Source organism: Chaetodon trifascialis, chromosome 17 (assembly GCF_039877785.1).
Source record: "Chaetodon trifascialis isolate fChaTrf1 chromosome 17, fChaTrf1.hap1, whole genome shotgun sequence".
Taxonomy (NCBI): Eukaryota; Metazoa; Chordata; class Actinopteri; order Chaetodontiformes; family Chaetodontidae; genus Chaetodon; species Chaetodon trifascialis.
The window spans coordinates 18990858-19012261 of record NC_092072.1 but is presented as its reverse complement, the minus strand read 5'-3'; the positions used below and the strand labels follow the sequence as shown (position 1 = coordinate 19012261).

Below are 21404 nucleotides of genomic sequence, written 5' to 3'. Positions count from 1 at the left end.
TCAAAGATTGTGCAACTTAGCAGGCCTTTAATGTCTTATCCTCGGGGATATTGTAGGAACATTACAGCAGCATTTTAGCTACAATATTAGTTTTATCAATCAAAGCTTGTAATAGTCACTCATTATGTGTGTTTAATCATATTGCAGCTCCAGTAAAAGAAGCGGATGAGATATATTGAAACGGCCCATAAATGGGAATGGATTCTTTATTGGTGTGTTGGAGCTTATTGTTCATCCCTGCAGCAATAAACTGGAGGCTAACAGCAGGACCTGGTCACGCATGCAAAAAAAAAAAAAAAAAAAAAAGCCCTGATGTGAAAGTGTGTGAGTGAGGATGCTGAGGGGCGTAGCAGCGTTGAGCCCCTCATGGTCAGCGCTCAGGAATTGTAATGCATGCCTCTCATTGCCTGTGAGCGAGTAACGGTGTACGCGACAAACTCTTCCCATCCTCCTCCCTCTGCGCGGAGAAAAACGCACGGATGCGCTCGATCCGGGAGGGCAGTAACCCTCCTCTTGGTGTTCTCGCGTTTAAAACAGGCAGCGGTGTGAGGTTGCCAGTTTGGAGCTTGTTTTCCCCTTAAATTGGAGCCTTCAAGCTGCATCGCTCGCTTCTTCGTTCTCCGCCGCCGCCGCACCGCGCGGAGCGAACGGGACTTCACTCGCAGACTTAAAGTGAGTATCGGCTGCTTTTAAGCCCACGCACCGCACTCCTGTCACCTTATTTTCTAATTATAGTCTTTAATCTCAGTGCCTTAAACAGAGTAGCGCACGTGAGGGCTTAAAGTCTTTAAGTGCTGCTGACCAGGTGTTGCACTGTAACTTTCTCTGCAAAAATAAATATTAATACTTGGATGTTTGATAGAAAGCAGCTGCGTGCCTCTGCTGCATCCAACATGTTGCTGTTTAAATCACACCTGCACATTTGTAGGATTAGTTTTCAGCGCTTGTAATGAGGCGACTTTCATAATTCACCCCCCTGCCTCTCAGGTTTCAGTGTGCGCATGTTTGCGCTCATTTCTCTTTGAAATGCTCTGTTTTGAGTGCGTGCAGCCACCAGCTCGCATCATGTTGAGACGAACTTCTTTTCTTTTAGAGGACTGGTTTTGATTTCTTGGCTTTTTAGATTCTGAGGTGGGGGCTGCAGGCTAACTCGTACACTGGCCCAGCTTTCTGACTTCAAAAAGCCTGTGTACCGTCCTCTGTGTTCAGCTGTGGACCAGGCTGGAGCAACTGTTGAATGTACAGCAGGGCAGAGATATCTGTGCTGTCCACATCGCAGGAGGTGTGTATGTCCTGGAAGCAGCAGTTTGGGTTGACAGAAACCCTTTTAATTTGTCGTAAACCTCAGTCGCTCTGTTTCATTGCCAGTGTAATATCCCGGTGTGAGTAAACTCCAGGTTTATGGGTTATGAGTTTTGAAATGATCCCCTCTGTTGTGCATTTTAATATGAGCTGTCACCTCATTTACTAATGAAGGTGTCTGCTGGTTAATTTTCCACCCAAACCTCTCCTCACCATTATAAATAATAAGCAAGTGGAATACATTAGCTCAGCCGGTTCCTCATCACATCTCCAATCAGATTGGATGGCGTGACCTTGGGGGACCGCGCTGCAGTATTTAGAGAGGAGGGTGGCAGAGATGGAGATGGGGTGCTTTGGTGGCATCCATTATCAAGGAACCCAATTACTTCTGGAAATTGTAGTTGCCATAAGCAATTGCCATCTTTTACAGTATGAAAGACAGAGCAGCTATTTTGAGAGAAATGTGTAACATCCTGAAATGTGCACTTCAGTCAGGCTTTTCTCATCTGCATATACATTTAAAAGATCTGTGTGATTTCTCTGAAAGGAAGTCCTTTGTGGGCTCCTTTTGACAATAGAGCAAGGAAGAAGCAGTGAGTCACTGTGAATCATGGCAACTCTTGCCAGCTGCCAGCCAGATGAAGACATCCTGCGAGGAAAAGTCTGATGAAACTGCAGTTGCAGTTGTGCTGCTGTTTCCACTTCAAAGTGCGCCAGGCCGAATAGAAATGTATAGCATTCCACGAGGACGCCTAACATCTCATTCAAAGTTTGTGCAAGTTTCTCTAACAATCCAACTTCCAGTTGTAAGATCTTCCTGCGAGGTATATCCTCTCGTCTTTAGTTGCAGTGGCGTGAAGGCTGAGTTAAGTCAGCGTGGGTTTTACTGTAATCAGTTATTCAGCTCTGGCATTCAGACTACCAGCTCCAGACAGAGGAATCCCCATGGCTCACCACAGACCCAATCAGACCCTTTAAGTACACAGCTTTCCACTGAGGTCTGGAACCAAGACTGCAGCGGTGATGGCAGAAATGTTTCCAGTCCCTCGGGTGGTGGTCTGCATGTGTCTGCAGCGTGTACAAGTATATTTCACTAATAGTTAGTGTCTTTTGTTCGGGCCCCTCGGCTCGGTCACAGGCAGTCTTTTTCCTTCACAGTATTCCCCTTGGACTTCTCCCTGGCTTTTTGATTTGCCCTCTGTTTCCACTTAACAATCCTGGCTATTTTCCAAGAAACTCCTCAGCACCATTCGTTTTTTTTTTTTTTTCTTTGCTCCAGGCATGAGCAGACTTCCTATAGTCTGGGCACACGTGAAGAAAACATGGCTGTTACTGAATGTGTGCATTTACAAAGCAGCATCTTACTGCCTCTTTGCTACAATTTACCCACTTGTGAGGTTACCGCAGATGACCGCAAAATGACAATTTAAACAGGACCGCCTCTGTAACAAAGAAAGCCATCCTGTGATTGCTGTCTTAATCTTTCCCCAGAGCAATCAGCGATGTCGAGACTACACATCACTCCTGCAATTAGGCTTGTCAAATTACTGCGTGGCTTTTATCTGCGACTGCTTGTTTGATAATGCTTATTGGCAGGTGCCTTTGGAGGAGCATAGGAAGGGAATCCACAGCTGGTGCATTTCAAGAGGGATGGATGCATTATGTAAAACCACACTGTGCTGTGCAGCAGATGTTTCTTCCTTCTGATGGCCAGCTCAGATACACAACCATGCATCTCCATATCACAACATCCTCGGGAGTTTTCCCCGTTCTCCCCCCCCCCCCCCCCCCCCCCCCCCCCCCCCCCCCCCCCCCCGTTTTGACGGACACATGCACCATCCTTGACTTTCATCACTTTGTTGTCAAACTAAGCCGTTCTCCACAAATTGTCCCCTCGCTGTCATAATCGTTTTATGGTACAATCAGTTAGGCTGACAGTGTGCATCACGCCGTCAGCGCAGTTTGCCCAGTGTCATCATCAATGTAAAGCGTCTTCTGTACCTTTTATTCTCCTTACAGTCGTGTTGACAGGCCTGCAGCATCTCCGACCTTGTCAGGAGGAATGCCTTCATTCTTTGTTTAAATAGAGACTCGCCTCTACAATATGTACGCCATCCATAAGCTCTCGCTCTCCAAGGCTTTGCTCAGGATTAGTGTTACATGCTGCATGTTTTTTCAGTTGCTTTGCTTGTCCTCAGTAGGGTATTATTTGGCAACTAAAAATGGAAAAAAAAAAGATTTTGTGAGTGGGCTTGACATGGCATCCTTTCTGTGGGTTCATTTGAAGGAAAGGCTAATTGTTATGCCTCCGAGGTCCATTGTTAATTAGAAGTTATCTCGGGCAGCTCTCACATGGTCACCACTCTAATTGGCAGTCAAAGCTGTGTACCACCTGGCCTAGCCTTTAACTCACCAGGTGCTCCCAGCAAAACCCTCGGCCTTGGCATTATGTGGGTATAGCCTCGTAAAAGAAGACAGATAGGAAAAGAGTGAGAGGTAGGAAAAGAGAAGAAAAGAGACCAAAGTGTGCTGGCCAACTTTGTTAGAACGGCAGAGCTGCAAAAACGGCAGTAAAAGGTTATTATATGCTGCGTAGCTTAACAAGCCCTTTGAAGCTGGCATGAAAATAAGGTTCAGAGGAATTAGTGGAATCTTTTGACGCAAACGTCATCATACATCTCACCTCTTTGTTTCAGATTTCTAATACCACAGGGGAAGTGATGTGTGACAGCACATCAACAGTCCGCACAGCCTGTGCAGGTTTGTTTACCTGTGTTTTGTGGGGAAAAAATATAGTTTAGCCCGTGAATATGAATAATAGCTGGAATCAGACTGGCTTTTAGTGTTTGTTTCAGCGTCTGTCTGTACAAGGCAAATGAAGGATGATTGGACAATCATGATAGTATATTTTTCTATTCGTGGAGAAAGATGAATGTTAAAATCGATTCCGGCAAAAGATTTTCACTCTCAACCAGAATCCACATTAAGTCTTTTATTCAGCACAGTAATAACACTGAGCGGGAAACTGTGGAGAAAAGACAGTGATTTAATCTAGAGATAGTGCAGCTGCTTTTCACAATGAAGTGGAAACTGACATTGGGAACTCAGAGTCTTCTGTGTGAGATTCCTCTACATGTACATGTTGCAGAGTGGTGTTGTGTATCTGCTGTGGGATAAAAATTCACTCATGACCTTCATAAATCTTGACTAACTGCTCAAAGAGCATGCCAATCATGATGTTATGTCCTTTCAAAAGGCCAAACAGGTGTGTCCTGTGCATGACACAAACAAACTGATAAAATGCGCCTTGCATCGCTATGCTCTGGAGGACAAAAGACCTTTGTCTTTTCACACCACAAAGTCAATAGGGTTGCATTGTGTCCAGCATCTAAAGTTCACTCTAATTCCCGTATGTGTCATCCCTTTGTTCGCTGATCACAATGGGAATTTGAAATGTAAAGCGGATTTAGACAGTGTGCTATATCTTGATGGGTAGAGCAGAGCGAAATGCTTCGAAATGCGTCGTAACTGTGTTGTGTTTGCAGCCTTAGGCAGAATGTGTTAACGTGGTACAGCAGAGCAGAGGATGATCTGGATCTGTGTGATTTGTTGTTGTTGTAGTTTATTTTTCCAGGAACTGTTCTGTTAAGGCCTTGAGCTTTGGCAGCATGTGTTTCAACCTACATACACGATATACATTTACCCAAGAGAATTTTCGTTTTCAGCATATGCAGCTCATGTTTAGTCAGTTATTCAGTAAGAAACAACTGAGTTGCAACTGACAATCTGAAAATACAGAATAATAGAAAGGTCACATAGAATAGAAACAATAGCAGATCACTGTGTTATAACAGACTAATCATAATAAACAGGGCAATCGCTGCCATAATTACTGACAGTGGAACCATTAAGTCCACTAATGCGCCAGTGCTACCATCGTTAATAACAGTTCATTAATTAAACATACTATGGAAAACAGCAGCACCATTCTGTGAAAAGGACTTTCTCCTTGACTGGACCCACAGAGCTACAGAGTGGAGCTTAATTTTGCTCTGGAGGTCATTCCAGAAATAATGAGCGGGAGAAATGTAAATACTCCTCTTTGCTTAACTGCCGGGGCACTTAGAATACCTGAGACAAGCCAAATTTGAGATTCAGCCACATAATGAGATGTTTATTTTAATACTAGCAGGAGTAGAGTGAGAATGCTTTGTCAGAAAGGGAAAAAAAAGGGGGGGGCAGAAATGTTGCTTTCAACTGGGCATTTTTTCTGTTGTTTTGTGGGAAAATGCAAAATGGTTTAGACATCTAAATCCACTTTCGATTGAAAGGAATAATTTAACATTTTCTGGATTTCTTATTTGCTTTTAGCGACTTGAGAAGATCGATATCAGTCCTGCTTGTGCGTTCAGTGCAAAGCAGGAGTCAGGATGTGTTCAGCTTATCTAAGCTTAGTTTTTCTTAGCTCCTAACGCCTCCAAAATTGACTGTAAAATTGTCACTTTGTATCTTCTGTGTTTCTAACGTGCATATATACAGAAATACAAAAGTGGTGACTTGTGATTTCAGAGAGTTACATGCTGGAACTATTTATAGCTGGGTTGTGACTGTGTGCAGCTTCCTGAAGTGATCACAGTGAGGTTTCCAGTTTTGGTACCATCATGCCTGTGCTAAACTTTGCTCACAAATTGTACCCAACAATACAGGCTACAGATGGAGATGCTGCACAGGAATCCTGAAACGCCCAGCTCGCTGTTTCCCCCTGGCTCCAGTCTTTGTGCAAAGCCAGGCTAATCACGTCCTGACTCCAGCTCCACACTTAAACCTGCAAGGACATGAAAATGATGATTATAGTTGCTTTAATGCACAAAAATCACATTTTACTCTGAGAAATACAGGAAATAAACTCACTTCCCAAAAGTTGAGCTGTTCCAAAAAGCCATGCCTTTACATACATCTTATATTCACGTTGACGTAGCTGTTTGCACCGAGATCAGATTGTAACTAATAATACAGAGAATGAAGCATTGCTCTAAACTTCCTACAATTGCTGTGTATGTCTAATCCCCTGAGCATGCACAGTGTGCACGGTATACTAGTGTGGTCCTCTGTCTTAACTTCCAAAGGAAGTCCTTGAAACACAGTAGAATGGGCTCAGGTCTTCATCAGAGCACCACACACATGCTAGTTGGCTTCTGTAATGGTTATGAATAATAACTGTCTTCAGTAATTCTGTAATCAGTATTGGAGGTACATCTAGCTGACGTCTGTGTGGATATAGCATGGATATCAGAAGTCTACAGGCTCTGTCTAATTTTCTCGTATTTATTGCCTTGAAGGCTGAAAGGAAAACCTATTAAATCAAACTTGATTTTTCCATTTTCATTTGGATATGCTGAAGCAATGAGCAAAAGGTAAAAATGGAAGGCAGCTAATTTCTGACAATGTATTAAAAATAGAAAAGTCCTGGTTATGTAATGGTGAACACCCTGCACTTATTGCTTTAATAACAACCATGACCTTTTTGGATGAGTTTCTACCGTATGAATCTCGGATTTGTTCCCCGTTCCTCTCTTCAGACCGAAGCGTTTCTCTCTGCACACTTCTCCTTGGATCCCTCCACGCTGTGTTTGTACAAATGTAAAAGTCCAGGAAAAAGACGTTCCTTTTATCTCTGCTGGTGGCTGTTTTGGCTGTGCATGCGCTTTGGTTTGCCGTCAAGTTGAAAGATGGAATCCTTCTTTGACTCCAGCATTATGTTTTTGTTCCAGAGGGCAGCAGATCTCCCTCCCAAAATATCTTGGTATTAGGAACCATTTATCTTCGCCTGTATCCTGAGCAGAGCTCCCGTCAAGCCTTGTAGCATGACACAGCACCAGCACACTTAAAACACAGCCGCGCATTTACAGTTACTGATTGATTGCTGGTGACTGGAGATAACTTACTCCCAGTCATTTTGTAATGCACGCTCTTGTTAGGATATCTGCGAGTAGCTTTGCATGCAGTCATTAATTTATTGACATGCTGAACCAGGGTCATTCACTCAGCTCCTCTTTGCACACCGCTGAACTGTGTAGGGTGAATGGTGCCCATGGCATTGTGTGTTCCTATTTAACATTTATTCACTCTTCATTGTGCTTAAAACATGGTGTCAAACCCAGAGTAGCTTCATGGAAGAACATGAGCCTTAGGGCTATGTCAAAATCTGGATTTGAACGAGTGCACTAATTGGGACTTGCATAATTTACAAACTAACAGTGTATCAACAACCTGTACCAAGATTTGATTTCAGCCGCTATAGTGACAACTGTCACCTGTAAATGTACTCAGCTGTAATTAATTAATGTTGATTGTGTGGGCTGGCAAAACAACAAAAAAGAATCGCCCAGCTGTTGTCTGGAAAAGAAAAGAAACATGCTGACACACAACCTCCCGTAAAACCACAACGCTTCCTTTTAACAGTGGTACCAGTTAAACAAACAAGATGTAACGTGTTAATTAGTGAGCTTTCAGAGGAACAGGTAGGTGGATATTATTACCCATTAGACAGAGCCAGGCTAGCTGCTTCCTCCTGTTTCCAGTCTTAATGCTAAGCTGTTCAGATTTACTGTGCAAACATCACAGTTGTATCGATCTTTTCACCTAACTATCCACAAGGTAGAATACAAGTGAATCGTGCAGAAATATTGCTTTAAGCACATCCCATCATTTAAACTCATCATCTTTAATTGGATGGAGACCCCCAGGATCCAGAGCTGTGAAGGACCCTGACGCTAACGTTGGCTTAAGCAGCTATGGTGCAGAGCTATCAACAGCAGCATCAACTGTTATCTGTCCGATGTGGAAACATTTTCTCGTGTGACTTAACAGCAGTCATTATTGGCACAACAGGCCAGCTATGCAGTTGTTGTCAATAAATGTAACTCCACTTTCAAATGTTATTGTTACATTTGAATATTGCTGAGTGTTGGTGTACCAAGAATGTAGTATAATATGAGGCAGTCATAAAACTACTGGTTTAAATCCCTCTGAGGAGCTCAACAACAAGCTTTATTCTATCTGATTCCATTAATGTAGCAACAAGATGAAGTTGTTCATTAGGCTTGGTACTAATGTATCTTATTTAATACTATGTAGACTACAAATACAGACGTGGAGCTTCTTGGAATATGAGTTCAGTGATATAGAAATTCATCACAATTTAAATTGCATCAGACCAAAAAGTTCCAACTCAAGTTTCGTCTGCCCCAGGACGCCTTCCTGCATCATTCTGCATCATCTTCTTGTGTAATTAAGATGGACTGGATGTTATTTTTAGGGGAAAGTGGTGTCTGTCTTGCCACCGCTCTGCATAGCCCAGAAACCTTACAAACATGCAAATGAGCTATTATATCCATGGAGTGGGAAGATTCATGTGCACAGTACGTCCCACTGTTGCTAATATTGCTGCTGGCCTCTGTTCTTCCCTGATGAGCTTCTTTCTGCACAGTCATTCATCTCAGAGGGACCTCCTGATCTTGGCGAGATCCTGCTGCTGTATTACCTCCAGTCTGTGATTACAGTTTTCATTGTGTGTCAGGCTTTGTTAATGGAGTTGGAAATCTTCTTATGTCCCTCTTTTAATCTAAGCCTTTTCAATAATTCAAGAATAGGGCCAATGCTTTATATATTACGATTAAATACTGGTAGAAAATGTAGTTAAAAGGAAAGAAGAGTTGATGAAAGATATAGAAGTAAATGCCTTTGGAAGTGTGGGTTAGTATGGGGGAGGTTACCTGGATGAAGATTCTATTAGATTTCCCATTTTGATCAGTATATCCCTGTTTTCTGACATGCTCCTGTTTTAATTTGCTCTTGAATCTGTTTGCCATTAATGCAGCACTAATTACATCCACCAAAATGCTGTTGGGCCCCTACTGACCCCCATCTGTAATACAGTGCAATGTGTATTATCAGTGCCCATTAATTAACCCATTATGTCAGCATAGCACTGATTTTTAGTTGAAAATGATATAAACCCCTAAGTGATATTACTTTGTGGTTATTTTATTTATGACACAGGATCCTTCAGTACAATACATCCAAAACATTCAGGACAGTAATTTATTGGTGAAAAATATCTAACAATGAAAGCATCAAATCCAGTTGACATGCTGTGCTGGCTTTCAGGGCCCCTCTGGTTCTGAGAGTCTGGGGCCCTGGAGCAGTTCCTCTGTTAGTAATCCAGCCTTGGTAGGATATGACATAATGGTACTTCCTTCCCTTGTAATGTTTTTCAGCTGACCATTAACAAAGGCCAGTCCTGAGATCAGCAGCAGGTGTGGAACAGTTTAGTACAGTAATATTAATCCTTTCAAGACAATTCATTTAAAAACCTGTTTTTAAATGTTACAACCGTATTCACTCACCTCTTATATTCCTTCCTCATATTTACATATTTGTACTGATAGCAGTAAGAATTTGCCTGTGCTCTGCACAGTAGATATAACAAAATGAGAGTGTGATTCACAGGCTGTAATCTTAAGCATTACTGGATCTCAAATAATATGACTTTTTAATGTACCCTTTGTTTTTCTTGAGACAAACGCGTTTAAGAAATTCTGATTGAAGTACTTCCATTATTTTAGCTTCAGGCGTGCTGTGGAGGGTGTAACGAGTTAAACATGTACACTTTAAAACTCCCATGCTAATATACGGTATACAGTCAGAATGGAGAGTTGAATTTGCAGCTGGCTGTGTTCCTCCACCTTTGATTCACTGTTGTGCTGGACTCACCCACTGAGCTTCACAGCGTGACAGGCTCCGACTCATTCCTTACAAATGGAAGCACAAACTATTGCCTGTGTGGCTTTCAGACTGTGTAGCTTTCATTTTCATTGATCAAACAGCTAAATTTGTCTGTGTCACTGATGCTGCTGTCAAAGCCCAGCTGCAGAAAAGAACACAGAGTGAAGGAAATGAAACAGACAGACCCTCACCTCCAGTTAATCAAATGACCCGAGTCCTTAGAGAAGGAAAAAAAAAAAGTTTCTTCACGGTTGGATCCAGCAAAGATGTGAATCACACGTATAACTTTCTCATCATCCAAGTAAACACACACAATCTCTTTGTCAGATTAGGCCTAGACATCTCATAGGCACTGGTAATCAGCTTAAAGGATAATACCACCATTATTGAGTTTTTCCTTATCTCCAGTGGCTTGTGATCTCCTGTATCCACCCTGACAATTTCACTTCGCTCTCTCCAAATTGGAATTAACTTATTTTATTGCCCCCATTGCCTCCCGAGCGCAAGAAAAATGGAGACTTAATATTTTGTAGTTATCCACCAGAGTGAATGTGATGAAAGTAAGCAAAATGAAAATCACTAGTCAGTCAAGCTTTTCGTGACTGCACGGCCTCCCTCTCACGAAAGACGTTCTCCCATTCACACATGACCTGAGGGTGAGTGGCTGTTTCATAACACACAATAACTGTGACAGTCAATATGTTGACATTTATGGAATATCTCCTGCATCAACACATAGAAGATGTATAGGGCTGACTGAGTGCAAAGAAATCATTTATTAATATTATTACAGTATAGATGGAGTTGATCTCTGAGAGGATTTTTTTTCATTGGTAAATAAAAGCCTGCTGCGACTGATTCTTCAGTTGCTGATTATAATCAAAACACTGTATTTACTACAGCCTCCTCATCAGAAAAAACAGAGCGTTGGTCATTTGTTCAAATTCCTAAAGCGAAAGTTCTTACTCGACCTGAAAATAGTAATTCTAACTCAAGGTTCAAGGGTAGCTGCCTTCAACCACATCGCACGGTCTAAAACAGCAAATTATTCATTCAGTCTAAGAAAAGAAGTTTATTTTAGCAATTATGAATTTTCAAAAATTCGAATAAAGAGCGACGCTTCTGTACTGCATAGAAGTCATGTGGAGGAGGTCTGTATTAATTCAAGATCATGATCTTTTCCCAGCCTTAACCCAGAGCTGCCAGTGACTGAACACAGCCATAATGATGTTTAATATTGTTGTAGTTGCTCCGAGCGGATATTGCATCTTAAGATGAGATAATTTTCTAAATGTTATTGGATTTTACATGCAGCATTTTCGTGTTGCAGCAGATTGTACTCCTAACTGAGACTGCTGCCAAGGAAATCGACTTGAACTTTGCTACAGAGCAGACCATATTGTCTGCGTCTGTCCAGCATCGTCTTTTTTTTTCTCCTCGCCTTCCGTTCAAAGAACTGCACAAGGTAACTAGGCCTTTCTCTTTCTTTACATCGCCTTTGTTGAAAGGACAATCAGTGGTACCGCGTTGATGTTCAGCGTAGGCATAGAAGTCGTGCATTGTTTTCATGCCGAAAAGATGAATAAAAGGTGTATGAGTTAAAGGATGAGGCTGGCGGTATTTTAAATAAAAGGCCATGAAACAGCTAGACATAGATATATAGATTCTAGACAACAATGGAGCTCTACAGCACAGAGAATAAGATATATCAGGCTTTGGATACACATGTAATACTTGTTAGTAAGATGCATTCATTGCTGGTTTTTCTCTATCTATAATATTACCAAACTTCTCCATTTGTATGGGATCAATACAGTCGTATCTGTCTACTTTAAGATGTGTTTCATAAGCAGCCTTGTCCACTTTTCAAATGCATAGCAGCACAATTAAGAACACACATATCAAGTGCTGCTAATCAGTCTAATGAACACAGAGAGGTTGGATGTTGAGGCCAAATATTCGAGATTCAGCCTCCTCTCACATCACAGTGATGTTAATTGATGAATTTACAAGGCCAACAATGAATTAATTAATACAGACTACAGACTGTGCAACTAATGAACAATGTTTACATCCATCAGGATGTTTCAAATATTCCTGTTGCCTCGGCAACATTAACAGTGCAGAGAGACACACTGCTGTTTTGATCTTGTATTTTCATACACGCAAGGCATGATCACAAGTATTGTACCATCCAACCTGCAATGGCTCCCTGTTGCCCATGACTACTTATTGATCACTGCACATTAGAGTGATTTGAAGTGTTGACAGTTGTGTATACCAGTGGCAGGGCTGAGCCGTAAACTCAAATTAACCCAACGCTTTATCTGCAGAATACAGCTTACTCTCCTTTTCAGGCTGATTCATAATATAATACCACGGCATACATCAGCGTGGTTAATATTTTATGAGGACAGGATTTATGACAAGGGCCTAAAACACAGCAGAGGTACAGCTTTTATGTGCGGGTGCTATACATCAGCATGCATCGCTGTGAACCTGGGGCTGCTTGGGACTGGAAACCCATGCAAACAAACAGGAGACTATAGATTTAAAAAGTATTTCCGATGCCTTTTGGAGTTGTATTAAAAGTTAAGGTGAGTGGAAAGGCAAGCATTCCTCAGAAAAGCGGAGAGCAGCCTCAGAGGGTTCGAGTTGGAACCTTCACAGCCAGCGCCCCCGAAACCTCTGAAACAGCCTAAAAGCAGCCTACTTATTTAGAGTACACTGAGGGATACGTTTACTCAAGATATATGAACTACAGGAAGGTACGGCATGCCTGATGGAGACCGCTGACAGAAAATGGAAAAAAAATGCATTTCCTGCTCAATATTAAAGCTGTCCTCTCCAGAGGATAAGACCTGCACTTGGAGTTGATATTTTGTTGCCACTAGAAATCCCCAGAAATTCCTCTTTTCAGCTCAAAGGTAGATTATGTAAGATTTATGTAAAATAGCACCCCCTGCAGGCACAGCACACAGTGACGAATGCAAATCAAAACAAAGACGGCCACCCACCCTGTGCTCTACATTTATCTGGAGGACAAGAAGCAAAATAAATACATTCCAACCCAAAGCCTTCAGCTGGAAATCTCTAAACAAGTTAGCCTGCTGAATACAGACACAGTCTCAAGACTGATGAGGCCAATGTAGTGCCCGATATTAGCTTAGAAACTGCACCAAACACTCTATGTTTTAGGACATTTAGTGTCACTATGTCATTTCTTGCTCACCAAAGAGCACTGACATGATTATTTTTAGCCACGTTAGCAGGGGATGGCAGTGTCAGTCTGTTGGTTGGTTGGTCTGTCCACCACTTTGGTCCAGAGTGAAATATATCAACAACTATGAACTATGGAAATCCAGCTCATCCCTGGAAATCCCAGGAAAGTCAAGCAATCCCCTGATTTTCCTCGTAGTGCCACCACAGATCAAAGGTTTCACTTTGCATGTCAAATAACTTCATATTTACGAGATGGACTGGCACAAAAGTCATGGTCTCCAGAGGATGCAGCCTGATGACTCTGGCAGCCCCCTGGCTTTTCCTGTGGCGGTGCCACCAGCGGGTTCAAACCTTTTGGTTTATAGTGAATCACATTCCCATTGCCTAAGCTGCACTTTGTGTTTTGTGCTAATTAGACGGTGTTGATGGCATGATAATGCACTGAACTAAGATGATAAACATCAGCATTTTAGCACTGTCATTGTGAGCATGTTCACATGGTGAACTTAGCATTTAGCTCAAAGCTGTGTGCGGCCTCTCAGAGGGACTCTAGAGGGACTTCAAAATGTCCCACCCAGGACATATCTTGGTTACAGTGCTTTAAAATAAAAAATAGAAATTGAGGGATCCTTATCAAACATGATGTTGGTTAAAAAAAAATCATTGTCTGAGGATTTTTTTTTAACTCTCATTAATTGGTGTTGCAATCAAAAGTACCCATCAGGCTATAAAGTAGAGACTCTGTCTTGCATAGGGGCCTGGTGTCAAATCAAGCTTTAAAATCCTGAGCATTGAATCTTCCACTGTGTAGTTCCTACATGACTTTGTGCTTAATCAAAATGACAACTGACACACAGCAAACCTGTGACCAGGTAGTATTCACAGGAGTGTTGTTTGGTTTCTGGGGCTGAAGGAAAAGTGTAATAAAGCTTTCATGTGTAGCCAGCTGCGTGCACTGTACTCAACGGCTACATGAAGGCAGCATGTTACACACAAAGAGAAAAATGGGTTGGGGGGATGTTTTCCCCGGGGAACTCTAGTGAGCTACTGGGTTAATCTGGTTCTCTTTGTTCACTTTGTTGTCAATAATGATGAACGCGAGAGACATTTATTTGTGTTCAAGTTCAGATTATATGTAGCCTATGAGTCTTAGTAGAGCTTTGACCACATGCTGGATGTTCTGCAGATTATTTTTATGCTGCCGCTGCTGCTGAATTATCACTGATCCAAGGTGCGTGATGAGGACAACACGCGGGTCGCTATCCAGAGCGATTAGAACAGAGCTTGTACTCTGGAAAAGTGTTTATTTAAGACTTCGACATTGAAAAAGTATTGTTATTGTATTGTTAGAAATAATAGACAAGGGTGATTTATTTATTCATCTATGTGCTTGTTTTTGGTTCGTCCTCTTTGGATATATGAATTGTGGCTGCCTGCCTGTTGACAGAGATTGATTAATGCATTTTGACTGACATGAAAAGCCACTCACAATGTTTGGAGCTATTCAGAGTGCTGATCATTATTATTACTAACAATGCACTTCTCATTTGAATATTCATGTGATTCCTTATATTACCCAATTATTAGCATCAGCGTTGTCAGCTTTAATCAGCATACAGTACAGAAGAGCCTGACAGCTAGAGGAGGGATTTCACTGCAAAAACTCACAAAGTAATAAAATAATTTGTGAATTTTCTTTGAGTGAAAAGTCCACAGCATCGTCATAAAGCTCTCCCACTTACACAGAGCACTTTGAAATTTTAAAGGACGAGAGGAGAGAATCCAGGACACATCTAAAAAGGAGACATTTAAATATTACTTAGTCAAAGCGCAGTAGCACGAACCTACTCACTGTTCATCATGAATAATTTTGTTAGTCAAAGTAATGGGACATTTGCTTTATAAGAGGAAGCAGTGCGTTAGACAGAAATGTGTAAAAAGCACACTGGTCTTCAACACACGCAACATTTAGGTATCAGCCATGTCCTGAACCCCCATTTACGAGAGATGTGTCTGTCAAAAGACAACAGAGCTCTGGAGAAATCAAATGGGTGGAAATGCATCCTGTAACCTGCACTTACAGTCCCATGGCTCAGCCATAAAAAATGTTCTGTGGGCTACAGAATGAAATACATTTGTTTGACTTTTGGTTTGACATTTATGCATAGTACTCTATCTGAGCAGAAAGTCAGGTGAAAGGAGAAAAGAGTAGCCGGAGATATTGTGCTGATGATGCTTCATCTGCAGTTAAGATGTAGCAGTGAAGTGTCACACCAGCTGCTTACAGAGTTGAGAATATTGAACGTTGGGTGTGTTTTTATTAAAATCGGTCAGTGTGAAGTACCTTTGTCACTTATTGATGACAGCACTAGACTCTCCATCAATAGGGTTGGGGCTCTGTAGCAGTTAGCGAATATGCTAAGCATTGAGTCTGCCAATCAATTTTGAGCTCTTCTGAATCAGTAATTGAAAGCACTTCGGTTCAGCTTTCAATATTTGTAATGTAATTAGTTTTTAGCCACTCAGCTCGACTCGCTTTTGTTTCCGGGTACTTTTCTTCAGATTCTGCAGACAGCACTCCCTCAACATAAGTGGGATTCGTAGCTAATTGTCATAGCAAAGCCGCACCCCCTTGACCTTTCCAGCAGTAGAGAAACAACACAGAGCTTTACTTTGGTCTGGAGAGGCTGTAGCCCTTATTCACTGATAAACTGTTTCCTGCGCTGTGCATTTACTGCTAAACTGACAGCTTCGGAGGATATCGAAGAGATGGCGTACGTCACCTTTACATATCGGCTCAGCTCACCTGTCTGGGTGGAATGAGTAAAAGCAATTGTGGTCGATGTTGCTGGTGGCTTGGCTAGGTCACAAGTAATGATTCTAGTGACATCTAGTGACAATCCGGCGATAACCAAAGAAGTACCTGCTGCCATGTGCTATCCACATGGAAAAAGAAAAAACAGTGAGTAGAGTGGAGTCCATCTGAGCTATACCATCTGATGGAAAAGACCTGTGTGACCTTTCAGAGTTGGAGCTGTTTCTATGAGTGGGTCCTCATTTTTGTTTGTTTTGTGCGCACTGAGTGATTCATGTCAAAATGAGCTAAAGAGGAACTGATGTCATTTTGCAAATTGTAGCTTGCATGCCGCAAATTTGCAAAATGGTTCTCAGTTTGGATGATTGAGACATACTTCACTAAAAAGCTAATATCAGCCCGTTTCAATTTCAGTCAATTTATTTTTATGTGTTCTTTGGTAGGAGAGGGGAGTTTAGTGGTTATGGGACAGACAGCAGTGTAAAAACTGGTCCTGATATTGTCAGTTATGTTCTTTCACAGTTGCGCAAACACGAGATTTTGACACAAAATCCAGGGCGCTGCTGGGGGGGGCGAGCTGTTAGTTGCCTGGGGTGGTGTCCATGGAGTCAAATCTTGCAGTAGTTTTCCTATTTGCTCCTCTGTGTGCGTTGTGATCCTTTATTTTTCTATTTTCACCTATTTATTTTTTTCCCTGTACACGGCTGGGTGTCTGTATCTCTATCGTTGCTTGACTGATCATGATGGACAGCAATGCAGGCAAGCCCTGAAAATACCAGGAACTTCCATCGACTATCATCTTCTGGGCAGCCCTAATTTAATTCCAGGAACTCTTCATCAAAGCAGGTGGAGAGCAGTGGAAACAAAGCCAGGACCCATGAAAAAGGCTGCAGCAGGGGAAAAAAGAAAGAAAGCTGAAGGATTCCCATATCACAGAAGAAAATATGCTGGAATCTTAATGGCTCTGGACCCTGTAATGTAAACAGAGATATCGAACATCTCCAGTGTCCCTCAGCAGATTTCTACAAACACAGCATTTCATTTGTTGGAATCAGTTTGACAATCAGTTGAATTTTAATCCAATCATTTGGCTTTTTCATGGTTCATGTAACTGATGTAACGGTCTAAATGGCCGAACCAGCCAAAACCTAGCTTTGTTTTTTATCCACACTGTGGCAGAAACTTCTGTTAGCGTCAGCATCTGCTTACTCTGTGGAATGCTTTCTTCTCCTTTAAACTACCCAGATAAAGAGATCTAAATGATAATATTGCAGTCCGAGTGCTTCCTTTATCAGGTTAACATTGATTCTTTGGGTGTATGCGAATTCACTCAGCGACTGAAGAGCAGTGGTGCATTTTCCCAGACCCTTCCTGAGGCTCTCCCTGAACCCCCTGCCCCCCCACTTCAGTTTGCCTTCCAGGCTCATCCCCTGGTGGATGATGCCATCAGCCAGCTGCTCCACAGGTCTTCCTCCCATTTAGATGACTATGATAGCACTGTGAGGACCTTTTCTTTCTCTTTCTGCGCCTTTAATAGCAGCCATGTAGGGGGATAAGCCGTGGGCGGTGCAGGTGGATACCCCTGCGGTGTCCTGGATTACAGACTATCTTGCCCAAAGGCTCTGGATGGTACCATTCCAGGGGCCACCTCATGGCGCCATCCTGTTATCTCATTTGTCTTCTTATCTCTGATTTGAGCTAGATCTTAACTACATAAAAACTACTCTAATGAACCCAGTCACAGGCCTTAACATTGATGAGAACAAGGATGACTTTGGGAAGGGTCCGTGTGGATTCATATTAGTCATCCAGGTAGCAAGATGTCAAACACAGTTTAAAACAATCCAGTGGACTGGTAATTAAATGGTTGAATGGCTTCCTAAAGTCTGCTGTCAGGTGGGATTCCTCTGCATTTGTCTCTGTGGAGGCGCCACACCTCCTGATAAATGAGGACATGTTTGAGGGAAGAGCCACTTTATATTGACTTCTTCCTGAGTTGGCGTTTTCAGTCTCAGTGATGATCTAGTGATGTTGCATTAGCATTATAAGACAGCTGATATGGCACCTTAATGTACATAAAGTACACAGGGGAGTATTTACTCAGGATTTGCTCCCCTTTCTGTTGCGCTGAACAGTCGGGTTGGATTTGTCCTGATTTACTGAAGGTAGGCACAGAGAAATTATGTGAGTAAAATGAATGAAAAGCAGCACTGAAAACGGTGTTTACGCCCATGCAGTTTATTCTTTATGGCGTTCTTGTTCAGAGGCACAAAATATGAACATTGGTGTAAATGCGTCCAAATAGTCGCTGAACCTTATGTATGGCTGCAGGCTGATCACTGTGGCTGCAGAAAACTGCATCTGAAATTGCACTGCTGAAAATAGAGGATGTAAAATCTGAGCCATTCTTCTATCACATATATATGGAGGGAGAAAATAATAGGTTGAAACAGCAGCAGGGTAAAGTAACTAACATTTACTCAAGTACTAATTTCACTTTACGTGATTGTTTCCATTTTGTGCCACTTTATACTATAAATATTGCAGCCACATTTTACTCCACTAAATTTATTTGACACATTTTTATATAATATATACAAAAGAAATTGGCTCCAAATTGAGAAACTATGACATTAAAATGCTCTTGCATGTATTTGGGAATGCTAAAAGCAATAATATAATATCCTATTATATTTTGAAAAGAGCCCCCCTGCATAATGAGTACGTTTTCTCATGATATTTTAAGTACATTTTGCAGATAGTACTTCTGTACTTATACTTAAGTAATATTTTCAATGCAGGTTTCTGAGACTTTCCAATGCAGCCACCCAGGAACTGGACTTAAGCAAGAAATTTGAACCCTTGGTTTTTCTATATATGTATATGAAAAAGAAGATAATTAGTATTTGTGTGGATTATGTTTCAACAATATACACAATGCTTGAGGGTTTCGCCCCCTAATGGAAAATAACAGCTCTCAGAATCCTGTTCATTATTGACCATGACCTTTTGGTTGTGCATACAGCTGCCTAACAATTAAAGCAGTAATTACACATCTCAATGCAGGTGGTGCCCTAACAATGAAGGCCCTCAATGTGTTGGGGGACTTTCAGAGAGGCCAGAATTCTCCAGGCAGAGTCAGTCTTTGTGTGCTTTTGAGGCCATTTTTGATGTGTCAGTGGTTTGAGCTAGAGTTTAAAATACCTGCAGAGGCTTTACAAATTTCATATGTGTAATTACACAAAATGGTTTTAGGCTACAGTGACCAGGTGTGAGCTTGTGTAGGTTGGAGAAACTTCTTGCATTTTTCATCAGTAAAGGTTATTCCAGCAACCTGTATGCACCTGTGCAGTAATTGTTTGGGTGCCTTTATCAGTGATTGTGCAGGAAACTATTGATTATTTAATACTGGCATTAGCCACTGTTGATAAATCCTTTTTATCCTTTGTTGTTCAGTTTATTCCTCAGCTACTGACTTTGAGAAATGAAGTACAGTATTGTTTAAGGAAACGTACTACTCCATAGGAGAAAATGACCATGGCATGTCTGTGGCAGGTCATTAAATGTATTTATCAATACCAGTTTTTATCTGTGTAGACAACTCCACCTGCTGATTTGCATGCTGTGCTTTGTGACGCCACCATTCCTGCAGAGTCAAAATGAACACCTGGCAGTGGAAGCAGAGAGGCTTGGGCCTCCCCCTCTGACAGATATGTAAATGCAGAAGTTATTCAGACTCAAAACACAAGTGTGATTTTAGGTATGACACAGGCTTTGGGGAAAAAAATAACAGCATGGATGAGGAAAAAGTGCTGTGGAGCAGGAATTACTTGGTACCTTATCACTATAAGATAACAAACCTGCAAACTGAGTTGGCTTCTCGATGCACACCTGTCACTTCGGTTCATGCAGGTGTGGTGGAGCAAAGTGCACAACTGTTGGATGATGTGGAATATAAAACAATGGGTATGGTGATTAAGAAAAGAGCCAATCACAGTAAGACATGATGGCAGTGACGTGCGGTCAGGTGAGGCAGTGCCTCACCTGTTAAAATATAATTTTAAAAAAAACTTGCTGTGGTTTATAAATTCATTAAGAGGAGGAAATTCGGACTTAAGCTTATGACTGTTCTATAAATTCGTTTTCTGTATGATTTCAACATTTCTATGGTCAAAATCGCTAAATTTACGCATATCCTGTTCAAATACGTGGGAGAAGGATGAGGCGAGGCGATGACCTGTGCCTTACTTCTGACAGCGCTGTGACACAGACTGACTGACACAGGCAGTTGGCGCATGTCCATTGCTGTCTCTTTATATCGGCCATAAATGCGCAGTGAAAATGCTCCATTGGCGCAATGCACATCGCTGCGTGCTCTACTACCCAGAGGGCGATAGTGAGTGTTAAATTTCAATTAAAAAAAGAGAGATCAGCCAAAAAAAAAAATTTGATTTTAAAAAAATCGAATTTGACCTTATATTAAACATTCTTGTGTTTTTCTTGCTATCGTATTGTTGAACAGTGTGGAATTGATTAAAGCATAATTAAAACCTCACCGCACGTCACTGCATGATGGCAACAGCTCAGCAAACAAAGAAGTGAAGCTGTAGTCAGAGTTCAGTCAGGAGGACTGTTCTTTTCCATGTTTAGCATGTTTTGCCTCCATCCTGCGCTCACTCCGCTCATGCTTGCACCCTCATAATTTCCTGCTGTCATTGTCTGGGGCTGTCAGTTGAGATATCAGCTGGTCACAACTATCCAATAGCACAGCAACGCACCTTCACCGTTAGTAGTCTTCGTAAATCTTTAGCTTTATCTTATCAACCTGTCAGTTAACAGAGTCATCAGCCACCACCGCCGGTGTCTGGACCGCATGGGGGGATTTATCTAGCTGCTGCTCAGGGCGATGCCCCTCGATTATAAAGTCTCCCTGTGGAGTCTGAGCGCCAAAGACTTTCTGATGAGACTTAATTATCACATATCATCTGTCATAATAAACGGTTATCTTTATTTCACTTGTCTCTCCTGATTGAAATGATGAGAGATCGATTCTTCCTCTCAAAAGAACATACAAATATCTATTTTTGCGCATTACGTCCATAAGCGGGAAAATCAGCTTGCCCTATATTCCATTTTTGATCAATGAAAGTGATGCTGTGTGCAGAGCGTCCTGTTGGCATTGGTCCACGTGTCCTAAACACTTCAATGTCCCGGACAAATGGATGGAATTCAGGTCAATTATTATCTTATTATGAATCCTATTTCCCCACTTTTTTGT

The 21404-nt window shown here is 41.8% G+C and overlaps 1 protein-coding gene across 1 annotated transcript in view; it reads left to right on the top strand.

The window, feature by feature from the left end:
* Nucleotides 1–411: 411 nt before the first annotated feature.
* Nucleotides 412–21404, top strand: part of LOC139346404 (CMP-N-acetylneuraminate-beta-galactosamide-alpha-2,3-sialyltransferase 1-like) — a 55917-nt gene continuing 34924 nt past the window's right edge. The window contains exon 1 of the mRNA XM_070985452.1: nucleotides 412–672. The gene's annotated coding sequence lies outside the window, so the exon portion shown is untranslated. The remainder of the gene's footprint in view (nucleotides 673–21404) is intronic.